The sequence below is a fragment of the Cyprinus carpio genome, chromosome B7 (assembly GCF_018340385.1).
Source record: "Cyprinus carpio isolate SPL01 chromosome B7, ASM1834038v1, whole genome shotgun sequence".
Taxonomy (NCBI): domain Eukaryota; kingdom Metazoa; phylum Chordata; class Actinopteri; order Cypriniformes; family Cyprinidae; genus Cyprinus; species Cyprinus carpio.
Window position 1 is genome coordinate 5,344,188 of NC_056603.1, and position 16,238 is coordinate 5,360,425.

The 16,238-nt window shown below is 33.2% G+C and overlaps 1 long non-coding RNA gene across 1 annotated transcript; it reads left to right on the forward strand.

Annotated features, from left to right (window-relative positions):
- Positions 1 to 12,244: 12,244 nt before the first annotated feature.
- On the forward strand, positions 12,245 to 13,747 carry LOC122137817. The gene is made up of 3 exons (XR_006155087.1): positions 12,245 to 12,273; positions 12,790 to 12,993; positions 13,362 to 13,747. It is a non-coding gene; the product is annotated as an uncharacterized LOC122137817 (long non-coding RNA).
- The last annotated feature ends 2,491 nt before the right edge of the window (positions 13,748 to 16,238 follow it).

The window sequence follows — 16,238 nt, forward strand, 5'->3', positions numbered from 1 at the left end:
GTGGGCAAGAGTGCCCTTGGACATCAGGGAGGAAGACGAAGAGGTGGAAGAAGAGAACGAAGAGGGCATGAGACGTCATGATGACCAACCAAGGCATGTTCAATACATGGCTGGGTTTCATGCACGCCAGCAAGTCATTGACACATTTTTTTGAGGTCCTCCTTTATTTTTTCCCTCTTAAAAGCACACTAGCCATTTGCCTGTTAAATACAACATTTTTACTCTCCTTGAAATTTTCATATACAGCAGTGTACTTTTTCGTTCTATAATTTATTTGTTTTCAGTCATGTCATTTTTATTTTATTTCTTTATTCATTATTATTTCTATACTGAATTATGTGTATTGAATGAAAAATATACTTAAAAACAAAATGAATAAAGTCACATTGAAGAGAAGTAAATTTTAGGTGCGATTTGCTGGTTGTCCAGCTGGTGACCTCATAACTCTGTATCTTTCCGATGCACTTAGGGATTTACGATTACTCCAGAGCACTCGTAGATCTACGATGATTTTCAAGTGCTACTTAAGTTATGATGCTTTTGGGAGACAGACCATCATATTAAGATCAGTCGTACGATCGTTTTTACAAACTTCTTAGGCTTACGAAGCTTTTGAAAAACTCGAAGTGCTACTTCCAACTTATCGTAAGAAGACAGATTTATGCGGTCACCTGCAGGACAATCGGCAGATTACACCTTTAACTTTATTCATGTGCTTTATTCATGTGATTATATTTAAATTTGAATTTATAAATGAAATAATTAAAAAAGGCAGAAAACAAAAAAATACAAATACACATCTAAATTAAATGACTGAACAAAAATAAAATAAGTAATGTAGGAAACATGCTTCAAAGACTGGGAAAAATAGACTAAATAAACCCAAAACTAAATTCGATTGACGTCAGAGTTCGGCTCGTTTGAAAGATGTGAACACTGTCTTCCGAACTCGGGTGCGTACCCGCGAACCGTACCTGAGTCCGCTTAAAAACGGTGGTCTGGTAAAAACGGTGGTCTGGAGTACGGTTCATGTGAACTCTGGTACGGTTCACTGCTGATGTGAACGCAATCATACAATATCGGGGGTGTGAAGCGGAGCACCGCTATTAATGACATATTATTTGATGAAAATGTGTGTTTGTGTGTGTGTTTCACTCACTTTCCTGACAGCGGGACTGGCGCGCTGCAAACAGAAAGCTGTATATCTCATTTCTGTTCGCCTTCAGCATTCTTTAGAGCATTTGCAGTACATTCGTAAGACAGACGCAAGTGCCGTTATGTACCGAATCTTTGTAAACAAAACGAACGTTTCAAAAACGTAAATACATAAAAGTGCAGAGAGTAATGTTATGCATTTGCCGCCTTCTCCTGCACCGTCGTTACTAAGCAACGGGGTAAACAGCTGCTGGCTTGATGACGCAAGCGAATCGCGGATCGGACTCAAATATTATAACGTACACACATCCGCCGCAAACTCTATGGGCACCGCCTATCGCAAGCCGTTTTAGCATTTAAAACTTGGTTTGACTATCCATAAATATAATTTCGGATAGTCACAATGACAATTAGAGATATCTGCAATTATAATTGCACTAGTAAGAAATCGGATTAAAGATATATCTAAATACTTTATGACTAGTCAAAACTTCATTTAAGATATCTTCAATAGACGCGTTATACATCCACAAATGTAATTAGAGATATCTCTAATTCAGTTTCGACTAGTCACAATTATAGTTTAAGATATCTGAATTGCAATTGCTCCTAGTCGAAATGCTGTTGTGTGACGTCAGAATAAATTTACTCAGCTCCTCCCCGCCTACTCTCCTAATTGATAACAACATAATAAAAGTCTGCTTTTGTTGTCACGGAGAGAAAAGCTACTGGATGAAGTGCCTCATGGATTATTAAATAAATCTGGATGCAGCCTTGTGTGGTAAAAGTTCTCCAGCGTGCATGTGTGTATAGCGCTGTGTTTTAACTGAATCGTATTGCAAAACAGACCAAATATAGTGTAATGTTCAATAAAGGCAGAAAATCACAAACTGCTCGTCTGAATTTATTTATTATATATTTAGACAATGAAAAACAATGTTTATTTATTTATTTAAAGAAAGATAGGCCTACCTTTAAAAAAATGAAGGTAGGCCTAATTTGCAGATTTTATCTTACCATTCATTCTGACTTTTTTTCCTCAGAATTGCGATATGTTTTTATTATTTTTTTGTTTAAGTTGCTGTGACGTCACTGCTCTAGCTGGAGGCAAAACATAAGGAAGAATTCATAGCAGGCGCGCTAAAAGTTTGAGGTTTTGACTTTAAAATGTCGTCTTGTTGTGTTTTTGGCTGCCAGAATTGAAGGAACAGCACTTTTGGTTCAAAACTAAAGTTTCACCGGATCCCGGCCGACATTCCTTCACAGATATCAAGAAGACAATTGTGGTTGAATGCAATACGGCGTACAGACTAGACAGAGACGATCATTAAATAATGCTCGTGTTTGCAGTGCACAGTTCATATTAGGTAAAATAATCTATGCATATGTACTGCTGTGTTGGTTTTATCTAGTACAAATCAGCAAGTTTATGTTTTATAGGTGAAAAGTCGCCAACCTTCAGCGCACTAGCTAGCTTAAATGTTAAACAAACATACAGCGATAGATGTGTGTGCCATCCTTTGAATGGTCTCTTAAAATAATCCACATTGCTAATCATAGTTAGCCCAGCGATAGGTTACATTAGACAATAAGCCTTGACAAAATTCCCCAAACCACCCGAAAGTAATTCATATGTCTAGGAAATATCCAAAACCTAGTTAAAATGTTTCCAATGAGAACAAGATACAAGAACTTCACCAGGCTAAGCTGAAAATAAATAAATAAATAAATTAGGCTACTGTAATTTTATCCACTCGTCATTATATTTTGGTCAGATAACCAGTTTGGTCAGTGAACTGAGTGATCAACTGAATTAATTGATAAATGTATGCTAACTCCCACTTTTTTTATTATTATTATTTTTTTGTCACGGTCCCGCAGAGTCAGTGACTGTACATATTCGGACAGTTCCGAACCTTCTTCTGCATCCATGTTTAATAAATCCCTCCTAAAACGTGCTAGTTTACGCTTGTCAACATTGCGTCCGCGCCTCTTTTTGCCTCCAGCTAAGCCCCGCCCACCCAGAGACGTTGCAATGTTTACAAACTTTTAAGGGGTCTATATAGACAATGCGAGAATATATAATATATATATATATATATATATATATATAAACTGAGATAAAAGGTAGCTATTTCTTTATTTCTTTATTAATTAATTTATTAATTAATTTATTTATGTAGTGGCGGAAACGAGCTTCCATAAATAGCCCACAAGGTGGGAGTATTGTAATGTATTTTAGCAAGAGGTCCATGATGATGATATTCTGCTGTGTTCAGTGATGAGCGCCAATGTATTCTTTTATGCAGCGGCTATTTGCACTAGGTGTAAATAGTATATTTTCTTAGCGATAGATGCTATTTACACTAAGTGAAAATAGTAATGGATTTTTTTTACACTAAGTGAAAATAGCAGTATTTTTTTAACGATGTGCCATTTACACTAAGTGCAAATAATTATAGATTATATTTACACTATGTTAAAATACCAAGATTTTCTGCTATTTATACTACTTATTTCAAATAATGGCAATTATCTGCACCTCAGTATTGTAGTACATTATAAAACAGTACACAATTATAAACTTGGTGAGTGTAAATGATCATTTTAATTCAATTTTTTAAAATGGATGCCACCTTACTGGGACAATTAAAGCCCTCCCTACACCTACCCAATGTTTATTTTCAACCTTTTAATTATTTCCTTAATTTTTATTGAAAATAAATGCCTTTTCCGATACGATATGAGATTTGAAAAAGGACAAAAAATATTTGGCAAAAGGCAGCGAGGACGCGAAAACTCGGGTCGATTGCGTCAAAAACGCACACACTTTTTAACCACTTATCCACTACAACTGATACTGAGTTTGCGTCGTTTATGAGTGTTGACTATTCCAATCACATGTTGGTGGGCGATAGTGTGACTAGCCTCTGGAAACAAGGCAGGATTGCACTTAGTGTAAATAGACACTGATTCTTTTAACATTATATTAAATGTTGCAACGGCTGACATGAGGTTTATACATGTGTTTGTTTGTAAATAAAGCGCTAACAAAATTTAATCCACAGCACACACGTCTCAACATTACGATATAAAACAGGTCTCAAAAGCCTATTTAAGTCCTCTCTGTATAGCCTACCACTTTTACACATGCTCCAGCTACATTTTTATTTCCATACTTTTGAATTACTTCTGTATAAAACAGTTTAAAATCACCCAAAGATGCAGGACTTTTATTATACAACTCTTAGACAAAACTGCGGATGACAACAGTTTCCAAGACAGGATTGGTTAAATAAAATGTTTAAGGTGGGGCTCAACAAAGGTGTATTTGCATGCACATTGTAGATATCTATAAACGTATTTTGACTAGTCAAATTGTTAATTCCAGATATCTACATTGCAATTACGCCTAATCACAAAGCTAAATGCAGATATCTCTAAATATAGTTCTTCCTAGTCAAAAATCTGATTTGGATATCCATAATTAAATTGCAGATATCTTTAAATGGGTTTTGAATAGTCATAATTCCAATTCAAGATATCTACAACTGTAATTTGACTAGTCATAAATGAATTGCAGATATCTACAAATGTATTTTGGATATCTTTAAAAAATTTGAATTAAAGATATCTTAAATTGTATTTTATGGAAGGCCGTTTCAGCATAAAAACATTCCAGCGTTACTCGTCGTAATTATATTTTTACTAGTAACAATTAAATTAAAGAGCTCTATAATTTAATTTGTACTAGTAACAATTACAATTATAGAGCTCTATAATTCAATTTTTACTAGTAACAATTATGATTGTAGAGCTCTCTAATTCGGTTTTTACTAGTAACAATAACAATTATAGAGCTCTACAATTAAATTTGTACTAGTAACAATTACAATTACAGAGCTCTATAATTCAATTTTTACTAGTAACAATTATGATTATAGAGCTCTCTAATTCAATTGTTGCTAGTAACAATTCCAATTAGAGAGCTCTACAATTCATTTATTACTAGTCATATGTCTCCATTGACTTCCATTCATTTTTAATTATAGAGCTCTGTAATTCAATTGTTACTAGTGACAATTGGGATTATAGAGCTCTCTAATTGAATTCTTACTAGTAACAATTACAATTATAGAGCTCTGTAATTCAATTCTTACTAGTAACAATTACAATTATAGAGCTCTCTAATTGAATTCTTACTAGTAACAATTGAATTACAGAGCTCTTCAATTGATTTATTACTAGTAAAAATACACATTAAAGATATGTGTAATTGCAGAGCTCTATAATTGAATTACAGAGCTCTCTAATTGAATTGTTACTAGTAACAAATGAATTAGAGAGCTCTCTAATTGTAATTGTTACTAGTAACAATTGAATTACAGAGCTCTCTAATCATAATTGTTACTAGTAACAATTCAATTAGACAGCTCTGTAATTCAATTATAGAGCTCTATAATCAAATTGTTACTAGTAAGAATTCAATCGTAGAGCTCTCTAATTGCAATGCTTACTAGTAATAATTAAAGTATAGAGCTCTCTAATTCAATTGTTACTAGTAACAATTTGATTATAGAGCTCTATAATTAAATTACAGAGCTCTCCAATTGAATTGTTACTAGTAAGAATTAAGTTACAGAGCTCCATAATTCAGTTCTTACTAGTAAACAATTAGAATTAGAGAGCTCTGTAATTGCAATCTTACTAGTACAAATTGAATTACAGAGCTCTACAATAGCAATTCTTACTAGTAACAATTGCATTACAGAGCTCTGTATTCAGCGACATATCATTATGGTAATCGTGCCTTATGCATATTCAACCAAGTAGGGATAACTGCAGCCTGGAGCAATGGGCGTGCCAAAGGGTGGGGGCGTGGCGGAAGGTGGGGGCGTGCCAAAAGGTTTCTCATTGGTGAAACGAAAGGTAGGGGGCGTGCCAAAAGGTAATGCAAAAGTTGGCTGTTAAAAAAAAAAATTAAAAAAAAAAAAACAAAAAAAAACCTGGCGAGCCATACTCTTAATCGCCTACACATTAAAATGAAGCAATAAATTCAATATAATCTTATAAAACCGAATTAAATTCTTGCAAGGTAAAAACGGCGATAATGATATTTAAGAATATTATTTTAAATTACTTTTGAAAGTACCTTCAAAACTTCTGCATGCCGCGGGTTACTGACGTCATCACCACCGCAAGTTTAAGTCTTGATTTATTAATAATCAAAAACAAATTACAATTATTTTTTGCGAATACAAACGTCTCTTAGAGTCGCACTAGCTGTTCTTAAGTTAAAGTCAAAAGTTGTATTTGTTAACATTGTTCTTGTTCACTTCACAGTGCATAAACTAAACAACGAACAGCTGTATTTTTATTAACTAACAAAGTTTAATAAATACTGTATCAAATGTATTGCTCATAGTTAATGTTAGTTAATACATCAATGTCAACAAATGAAACCTTATTGTAAAGTGTTATCCTGAAAATTAGGTTTTGCCTGATAGAGAAAAATATATAGTTGACAAAACCACTAAATAATCAAATTTAAAAATTAGTCAGAAGTTTAGTAACCTTATGTTACCTGACATTAACCAATTAAGCAAACAGACAGCTTTATCCACTAAAACATTTATTTCGCTTTCAGTTTCAGTCGCCAATTCAAGTAAAAGATAGATAGATGGATAGACAGATAGATAGATAGATAGATAGATAAACCACTCATTCATTCATTCATTCTGTAGTAGCAGTCCACAGAACAGAATCCAGCAAACTCTTTGTCTGAATAGAAAGCTGTGAAGACCCCCTTCTTTCCATGGCTACAGTATCTACAGCCACTCTGTATGTCTTCCTCACATCTGGACTGACAGACTTCCCAGTCAATGATACCTACACAAAAAAAAAAAAAACGAATGTTGAGAGATTACTCAAACAAGAAGTATCCAATAAGTAGAATAAAATATAAAAAAAAAAGACTTTAAGTGTTGTCACTAGCGGAAGCACAAGTGTCTGAGAGTGCAAGTCTGCAGCCTGACCCCGCTCTATTATATTATAATACAACTGTATTGCTGACTCAGCACTAAGACAGTCGTTTTTGTTACCAAAAGGACCAAAAATGAAGTACATATGCTTCCTGTTCATGTTTTCTAAAAGAATGGAATCACAAGAAAAGTTGACTGGCACTCATCTATACCACAGGTTATACTAATGTTTGATTAATGTGCATGTACAACCCCAACATGTTGGATTAACTTCAAAAGAGTGAATGTCCATTTTGGGCAATAGTAGAGTTGAGGCATGAGGATCTGATACAAAAGACTAATCATTCAGAGTAAAGTTACTGGCAGTGCTTGTCTCCATCTTCTAATGTTGACAATGTGCCTCTGAAGGAAAGTCAGTGTCTTTCTCAGGTGTGTTGGATATGCAATGTTGAAAGCAAAATACATCCAGAAGGCTGGTATGAAGGCTTCATCAAGGCTGGTGCACTGGCACATGTCTATTCCATCTTCTGTCACCACACTGAACCCTCCTCCTATGATTGCCATTTTACAGTCAGTATCCATCAGTTGTATGGTAGGAAAGGGTGTAGCAGGGTCCCCCTACATAAAATAAACAATTGAATTAGAGAGCTCTCTAGTGGAATTGTAGAGCTCTGCAATTGGATTATTACTAGTAACAATTGAATTACAGAGCTCTGCAATTGAATTCTTACTAGTAATAAATGAATTGTAGAGCTCTCTAATTGGAATTGTTACTAGTAAAAACTGAAATATAGAGCTCTCTAATTGTAATTGTTACTAGTAAAAACTGAATTAGAGAGCTCTTTAATTCAATTCTTACTAGTAACAATTCTAATAAGAATACAATTGCAGAGCTCTATAATTCAATTAGAGAGCTCTACAATCATAATTGTTACTAGTAAAAATAAATTATAGAGCTCTATAATTGTTATTGTTACTAGTACAAATTAAATTATAGAGCTCTTTAATTTAATTGTTACTAGTAAAAATATAATTATGACGAGTAACTCTGGAACGATTTTATGCTGAAACGGCCTTCCATAGAGCACCAATGTATTATTTTATGCAGCGGCTATTTTGCACTAGGTGTAAATAGCATATTATTTTCTTAGCGATAGATGCTATTTACACTAAGTGAAAATAGCAATGGATTCTCTTTACACTAAGTGAAAATAGCAGTATTTTTTTTTAACGATGTGCCAGTATTTACACTAAGTGCAAATAATTATAGATTGAATATACACTGTTAAAATAGCAAGATTGTCTGCTATTTATACTACTTATTTCAAATAATGGCAATTATCTGCACCTCAGGTATTGTAGTACATTATAAAACAGTACACAATAATAACTTGGTGAGTGTAAAACTGATCATTTTTAATTCATTTTTTTAAATAGATGCCACCTTACTGGGACAAATAAAGCCCTCCCTACACCTACCCAATGTTTATTTTCAAACCTTTTATTATTTCCTTAATTTTTATTGAAAATAAATGCTTTTCCGATACGATATGAGATTTGAAAAAGGACGAAAAATATTTGGCAAAGGCGGACGCGGGAACTCGGGTCGATTGCTTCAAAGAGCACACATTTTAACCACTGATGCACTACAACTGATACTGAGTTTGCGTCGTTTATTTAGAGTGTTGACTATTCCAAATCACATGTTAGCGGGCGATAGTGTAACTAGCCTCTGACAACAAGGCAGGATTGCACTTAGTAGACACTGATTCTTTTAACATTATATCAAATGTTGCAACGGCTGACATGAGGTTTATACATGTGTTTCGTTTGTAAATAAAGGCTAACAAAAATTTAATCCACAGCACACACGTTCTCAACATTACGATATAAACAGGTTCAAAAGCCTTATTTTAAGTCCTCTCTGTATATAGCCTACCACTTTTTACACATGCTCCAGCTACATTTTTATTTTCCATACTTTTGAATTACTTTTTAAAAAACAATATAAAACAGTTTAATATCACCCAAAGACGCAAGACTTTTATATATACAACTCTTGACAAACTGCGAATGACAACAGTTTCCAAGCCCAGGATTGGTTAAATAAAACGTATAAGGTTGGGCTCAATAAAGGTGTATTTGCATGCACATTGTAGATATCTATAAACGTTTTTTGACTAGTCAAATTGTTTAATTCCGGATATATCTACATTGCAGTTACGCCTAGTCACAAGCTAAATGCAGACTATCTCTAAATCAAACGTTCTTCCTAGTCAAAAATCTGACTGGGGGATATCCATAAATAAATTGCAGATATCTTTAACTTGGGTTTTTGACTAGTCGTAATTCCCATTCAAGATATCTTTAAATATGATTTGCCTAGTCAAAATTTCCAATTCAAGAATATCTACATACTGTAATTTGACTAGTCATAAATGAAATGCAGATATCTACAAATGTAGTTTTGGATATCTTTAAAATTTTTGAATTAAAGATATCTTAAATTGTATTTTGACTAGTCCCAAAATCATATTTAAAGATATCTTGAATTGGGATTACGACTAGTCAAAACTCATTTGAAGATATCTCTAATTGAAATTATCACTAGGCAAATTGTAGTTTGAGATATCTTTATCAGAGTTTTGACTAGGCAAATCATATTTTAAAGAGATTCTTGATTGGAATTACGACTAGTCAAAAACTACTTTGAAGATGTCTGCAAATATTTTTCAATGGAAGTCAATGGAAGATTATGACTAGTCGTAATTATAGCATTGTAGATATCTGGAATGTGTATTGTGACTAATCAAAATGACATTGTAGATATGGGAGGGCCGTTTTCAGCATAAAACGTTCTAGCGGTTACTCGTCGTAATTATATTTTTTACTAGTAACAATTAAATTAAAGAGCTCTATAATTTAATTTGTACTAGTAACAATTACAATTATAGAGCTCTATAATTCAATTTTTACTAGTAACAATTATGATTGTAGAGCTCTCTAATTGAATTATAGAGCTCTGCAATTGTATTCTTACTAGTAACAACTGAATTGTAGAGCTCTATAATTCAGTTTTTACTAGTAACAATTCCAATTAGAGAGCTCTACAATTCATTTATTACTAGTAAGAATTCAATTGCAGAGCTCTGTAATTCAATTGTTACTAGTAATAATCCAATTGCAGAGCTCTACAATTCCACTAGAGTGCGCTCTCTAATTCAATTGTTACTAGTAAAAACTGAATTATAGAGCTCTCTAATTGTAATTGTTACTAGTAAAAACTGAATTAGAGAGCTCTTTAATTAAATTCTTACTAGTAACAATTCTAATTACAGAGCTCTATAATTGTATTATTACTAGTAGAAACTCCTATTCATGAGATGCAAAACAGATTGCAGATTTCCCGCCTACAAAAGTGCGTTTCAAAAATAAAAGCCCTGTAGCGTGGTTCTAAAGTATCCTGAAAATATTTACAGACTTAGGTAACATATTAATCATGTTCACCATTAAAGCAAAATTAAGATGATGCCTGAGATGAAAGCCTATATTTAGTCGTTTATATTCATTCACCTTTGTATATTGGTAAAGCTAAGAGCCAAGAACACTCCATATCACTGGACATAATATAGGGTGAAATGCCCTAAATGGGTTGCCTAATGTGGGACCAACCCAAGGTTTAGTGTTTGTAGGTCACGCATAAATACATGAATGTCAGTGAAACTATGGATTATCGAATCTGTCATCAAAATCACCCCTGTGGTGCCATCCAGTCATATGAGACTGTAGCAATCATCAGAAAGGAGGGGACCTTGTGTGAAAGCCACCCAAAGTGTTTTTTGACAAACTTGATATTAAGGAGTATAAATTAATTTTTTAAAATATTTACAGTGTTTAGTATTGTTATGCAATAATAGAATGATTGTGTTTGTTTGTTTAGTTAAATAGAAAAACATTAGGCCAAATAGTCTTAAAACTTTTTTATAAATTGTGACTCAAGGTTTAAATCTAGCCTAAAGTTTGTTCAAAGTGTTTTTTTTTCCTTTTTTTTCTCCAGGTTGCAAGATTTTATATTTTGCCTTCAAATAAGCTTATGCCTGTTGTGGTTGCATGTGTGTTTGTTGTTACGTAAAATGAACAAGACAACAGTGAGGAATTCTGACTGTGCATTTAACTCTTTTATATAAAAATATATATTATATATTAATAAACCTAGCCTATGAAATAGTTGGCTAATGTTCTTTGTAATAAATGCATAACAACTATCATATTGTATTATTTGTCTGATGATGTTCAATTATCAATCAATCCATCCATAACCAAGAGAATTACTAGACGATTTTCATTATCATTATTATTACTATCATCATTATCATAGATTTTGGCCTTTATCATAGACTTTGGCCTTTTCAGACCTTTTATTATTATGATCATTATTATTATCAATATCATTATTATTATTATTATCATTACTATTACTATCATCATTATCATAGATTTTGGGACTTTTATCATAGACTTTCAGTGTCCCACATTAGGAGAGACAGGTGTGGCTGCAGCATGGAGCAATGGGCGTGCCAAAAGGTAGGGGGCGTGCCAAAAGGTTTCTCATTGGTAAAAAGAGTTTTTACTCTGTTGGCCAATCAGCGGTAAATATACATTTACGTAATTTCCTTTAGACGAGAAGGTGACAGCAATAAGACGTGGTGTAATTATTCATCATACGTTTATCTATACTTTATATACCACCAATATGTATATTAGGTGTAGCTTGTTACAATACGATCATAATTTTATCATAGTTTATTGTTGTTGACAGACATATGTACAGTGAGACAAAACGATGAGCGCATCTGCATCGAAGGTGAAGCCCTCAGAGTCGGTAGTTTGTATCTGCGTCCTTTTTGTGCAATACATCCTGTAGGTATAATAATTACAACCACCTCTGCTATTACAACTGTACTAAGATCAATTCACAATCTATGAAGACGATTAGACAAAATACAAAAATAAAAACTAATTTAGAGTTTGTTTCTACCTTTCTGCTAGGTATCCAACTAATGCAGAGTATATTCAAGTTGCAAACACACTGGTTGTGAAGTACCCTTTCCAGAGAAATATAAAAGGAAATGACTGTGTAAGTTACATTGTTTTTAATCCATTGATTTATCTCTATCAACATAACCACACACGATAAAGTAACAATATATTGTAATGTTTTTATTTGCTGGAAAATGACAAACAGCCAAATCAGTGTTTTTAGCACAGCTGACACATCCCTTAACCGTAATGTAAAGCAGAACGTTGCACCACTTGCAGGTTTGTGTCAAAAGCCAGCTAGTGTAGCATATGTAAGCACACTGCCATATGAATAATTTATTTTTGCACTGCTAATTAATTTTACATTTTCATTTAGTGCAGGTCAATGTAAGGAAGATACTACAGATATTTAAATCTTTTTTTGTATATACTCCACTTTTATTTTTCACTGCCAGACCATCATCTTAATGTTTATGCAGTTCAATGTTTTTATTTTTTATTTATTATTTTTATATCTAAAGCACCTTGTTCAATAAGTATTTAGATGTTTCTGTCTTAGTTGTCATTATCTGTCATGGTCTAAGCATGATCTGTTTCTGTTGTTCTGGTGAAGGAAACTTGTGTTGGGGAGGATTCAGTGTCTGTTGAGGCCCATGTGAATGTGCTACAAAGTGAGTATCAGAAAACACCTCCAGACACCTGGACTGTCAAAGACCACAGGGCAGGAACATTCTCCCGGAGACGCTGAGAAAGCACGGAAGGAATGTCTGTTGAGGAGGTACTCAAAAAACACCCATACTTAAGGACACCTGCTGGAGTGAGTATAGTAAAAAAAAAAATTGTGAAATATCTTGTTTCAAATATTTTGATGTAATATTTTATTCTTCTGTACCCTTTTAGCCCATCTGTTAAAAATTTAAAGCAATAGTTTTAGAAAACAATGTAAGATTTATCAGTGTTTACAAGAACATGAAATGCATCATATATTGTGACTCTTATACATTAGCTTCTAATAGTTTTTGCAGTTCTGCACTGTATGTAGCTACACTGTCTGAGCCAAAGAAGATGGAACAGAATCTGATGAATTTGAAAAAAAAAAATAATAATAATAATAATAATATTTTTTTCTTTTTTTTTTTTTCTTTTTTTTAATTATTATTATTTTTTTGTATTTATTTTATGTAGGGGGACCCTGCTACACCCTTTCTTACCATACAACTGATGGATACTGACTGTAAAATGGCGATCATAGGAGGAGGGCTCAGTGTGGTGACAGAAGATGGAATAGACGTGTGTCAGTGCACCAGCCTTGATGAAGCCTTCATAACAGCCTTCTGGATGTATTCTGCCTTCAACATTGCATATCCACCACACCTGAGAAAGACCACTGACTTTCCTTCAGAGGCACATTGTCAACATTAGAAGATGGAGACAAGCATTGCCAATAACTTTCCTCTGAATGATTAGTCTTTTGTATTAGATCCTCATGCCTCAACTGTACAATTGCCCAAAGTGCACTCGAAGGACATTCACTCTTTTGAAGTTAATTCAACATGTTGGAGTTGTACATGCACATGAACCAAAAATTAGTATAACCTCAACCTGTGGTATAGATGAGTGCCAGTCAACTTTTCTTGTGATTCCATTCTTTTAGAAAACATGCACAGGAAGCATATGTACTTCATTTTTGGTCCTTTTGGTAACAAAAATGACTGTATCAGTGCAGAGTCAGCAAAACAGTTGTATTATAATATAATAGAGCGGGGTCAGGCTGCAGACTTGCACTCTCAGACACTTGTTCTTCCGCTAGTGACAACACTTAAAGTCTTTTTTATTTTATATTTTATTCTACTTATTGGATACTTCTTGTTTGAATCTCTCAACATTCGTTTTTTTTCTCTTGTGTAGGTATCATTGACTGGAAGTCTGTCAGTCCAGATGTGAGGAAGACATACAGAGTGGCTGTAGATAGTGTGGTCTTGGAAAGAAGGGGGTCTTCACAGCTTTCTATTCAGGCAAAGAGTTTGCTGGATTCTGTTCTGTGGACTGCTACTACAGAATGAATGAATGAATGAATGAATGGTTTATCTATCTATCTATCTATCTATCTATCCATCTATCTATCTTTTACTTGAATTTGCGACTGAAACTGAAAGCGAAATAAATGTTTTAGTGGATAAAGCTGTCTGTTTGCTTAATTGGTTAATGTCAGGTAACATACGGTTACTAAACTTCTGACTAATTTTTAAATTTGATTATTTAGTTGTTTTGTCAACTATATATTTTTCTCTATCAGGCAAAACCTAGTTTTTAGGGTAACACTTTAAGGTTTCATTTGTTGACATTGATGTATTAACTAACATTAACTATGAGCAATACATTTGATACAGTATTTATTAAACTTTGTTAGTTAATAAAAATACAGCTGTTCGTTGTTTAGTTTATGCACTGTGAAGTGAACAAGAACAATGTTAACAAATACAACTTTTGACTTTATAACTTAAGAACAGCTAGTGCGACTCTAAGAGACGTTTGTATTCGCAAAAAATAATTGTAATTTGGTTTTTGATTATTAATACATCAAGACTTAAACTTGCGGTGGTGATGACGTCAGTAACCCGCGCCATGCAGAAGTTTTGAAGATACTTTCAAAAGTATTTCAAAATAATATTCTTAATATCATTAACGCCATTTTTACCTTGCAAGAATTTAATTTGGTTTTATAAGATTATATTGAATTTATTGCTTCATTTTAATCTGTAGGCGATTAAGAATATGGCTCGCCAGGTTTTTTTTTTTTTTTATTTTTTTTTAACAGCCAACTTTCAAATTACCTTTTGGCACGCCCCCCACCTTCCGCCACGCCCCTTGCTCCAGGCTGCAGTTACCCCTACTTGGTTGAATATGCATAAGGCACGATTAGCATAATGATATGTCGCCGAATACAGAGCTCTGTAATGCAATTGTTACTAGTAAGACTTGCTATTGTAGAGCTCTGTAATTCAATTTGTACTAGTAAGATTGCAATTACAGAGCTCTCTAATTCTAATTGTTACTAGTAAGAACTAAATTATGGAGCTCTGTAACTTAATTCTTACTAGTAACAATTCAATTAGAGAGCTCTGTAATTTAATTATTACTAGTAAGAATTGCAATTAGAGAACTCTACAATTGAATTTTTTCTAGTAACAATTTGATTATAGAGTTCTATAATTGAATTACAGAGCTGTCTAATTGAATTGTTACAAGTAACAATTATGATTAGAGAGCTCTGTAATTCAATTGTTACTATAACAATTACGATTAGAGAGCTCTCTAATTCAATTATAGAGCTCTGCAATTATGCAATTACACATATCTTTAATGTGTATTTTTACTAGTAATACATCAATTGAAGAGCTCTGTAATTCAATTGTTACTAGTAAGAATTAAATTAGAGAGCTCTATAATTGTAATTGTTACTAGTAAGAATTCAATTAGAGAGCTCTATAATTGTAATTGTTACTAGTAACAATTGAATTACAGAGCTCTATAATTAAAAATGAATGGAAGTCAATGGAGACATATGACTAGTAATAAATGAATTGTAGAGCTCTCTAATTGGAATTGTTACTAGTAACAATTAAATTAGAGAGCTCTATAATCATAATTGTTACTAGTAAAAATTGAATTATAGAGCTCTGTAATTGTAATTGTTACTAGTACAAATTTAATTGTAGAGCTCTATAATTGTTATTGTTACTAGTAAACACCGAATTAGAGAGCTCTACAATCATAATTGTTACTAGTAAAAGTTGAATTATAGAGCTCTATAATTGTAATTGTTACTAGTACAAATTAAATTATAGAGTTCTTTAATTTAATTGTTACTAGTAAAAATATAATTACGACGAGTAACGCTGGAACGTTTTTATGCTGAAACGGCCTTCCATACGGTCTGAAGAGGGAGGAAGGAGATGGATGTTTGGTAAGGCAAATTGGGCAAAATTTAAGGAGCTTTGTGATGAAAGGTTAGATGAGGAGGTTAGAGATCTGGATATTGACAGAGAATACAGTAGTTTC